The 1,636-nt window shown below is 33.4% G+C and overlaps 1 long non-coding RNA gene across 1 annotated transcript in view; it reads right to left on the reverse strand.

Annotated features, from left to right (window-relative positions):
• Positions 1–64: 64 nt before the first annotated feature.
• LOC128249542 (uncharacterized) overlaps positions 65–1,636 on the reverse strand; it is a 3,098-nt gene continuing 1,526 nt past the window's right edge. Inside the window, exons 2-3 of the long non-coding RNA XR_008265663.1 lie at positions 1,484–1,564; positions 65–456 (exon numbers count right to left, since the gene is read on the reverse strand). This is a non-coding gene — a long non-coding RNA (uncharacterized LOC128249542). The remainder of the gene's footprint in view (positions 457–1,483; positions 1,565–1,636) is intronic.

Here is a 1,636-nt window from a genome sequence, read left to right on the forward strand (position 1 = left end):
AAAAAAAAAAAAAAAAAAAAAAGAAATTTTGCAAAATTTTTATTAGCAGATTTAGCGTTTGTGAACTACGGAAGGGTATATATGATGTACCACAGGCATGGTATAGAGGTGTTAAAATGCAGTTTTGTTAGTATTAAAAGATGAGCAAATGGATGAAAAAAAAACAACAAAATGCTCAGTATGCTACCAACAGGTGAAAACTATAAAGAAGCTTTTGAAAGATACGCGATGTGCGTTAGTATTGAAATATAGAAAGCGCGTCGGTTCTAGTGCATTGTCAGAACTATAGTTGAAGACTATTAGGCTCGAAGGTTCTTACTAAAATAGGGTTTATTAAAGGAAGCGTACAAGTGTTGTAGTACAGGAGGCAAGGGTGTCAGCTGTGCCCTACTAAATTACTAAAACATTTGGTATGAATATAGAAAGAGGAAACACACTACATACCTTTCTGAATTCCTACAAGAAAATAAAAACAACAATAATTATAAAAATGGTTTCAAATTTTAGCACAAGGCCAGCAGTTTCAAGATGGGGAGGGAAAGTCAATTACATCGATCCTAGTACTTAACTGTTACTCATTTTTATCGATTTCGAAAGGGTGAAAGATAAAGTGGTGGCATTTGAACTCAGAGCGTAAAGACCGACCAAATGCCGCCAAGCATTTTGTCCGCCGCACTAACAATTCTGCCAGTTCGCTGCCACAATAATGATAATAATAATAATAATAATAATAATAATAATAATAATAATAATAATATACATGCATGTGTGTGCATATATATATATAGATATACCATAAGTTTAGACATACACACACACACACATATGCATGTATGTTTACACACACATATGCATGTATGTTTAATAGTATATCTACATATGGGGAACAATCTCTCATTTATGCATGTTTCACTAAAAGAACGACTATGTTCAAGTTTTATCTTTTACTATTTATCTTTCATCCTTCTTTCTTGGATTTTTGCAGTTAGTTTGGAGCAATAGAGTTTCTAAGTCCATATCCGACCTTCTCACCCTTACTATTAGGAATTCTATTGAATATATTCAGAGGCTGTAATGTCTCTTTTATACAGATTGAATTCGTAGAGGCTTTTATTATGACCGCTGACTTTATTCGTCAACAATCGAGTGACAGGTTTTGCTAAGAAAATATGAAAGATGTCTAGGATAAAAATGATGAAGCTTAAAAATAGTCGTGTATTTAATGAAACACACATACATAGACTCCCCCACACGCACACACTCACACATACATACACACATACGCAGTCATGTGTGTTATGCTCGCATTTCATATGTCTTATTTTGAGTAAATTGTGTATATTCAAATGTGTGTCTGTATGTTTCGAGTTGTGTGTTTGTGTGGGTATATGTGTATATGCGCGCGCGCGTGTGTTTGCGTGTGTGTATATATGTGTGTGTACAGATAATGTTAAAAAAGGAATTTAAAGAAATGTCAACTTACGTCTGCCAAGTAACAGAATAAACAAAATGAGACAAGTGCCAAAATGTCTGCCACAATGACCAACACCAACAGATGAGTAGCCTAGAACAATGGAATTTCCATATACATACATTATTAATATAAAGCTCTGTATATATATATATATATATATAT

The sequence above is a fragment of the Octopus bimaculoides genome, chromosome 15, assembly GCF_001194135.2.
Source record: "Octopus bimaculoides isolate UCB-OBI-ISO-001 chromosome 15, ASM119413v2, whole genome shotgun sequence".
Lineage (NCBI taxonomy): Eukaryota > Metazoa > Mollusca > Cephalopoda > Octopoda > Octopodidae > Octopus > Octopus bimaculoides.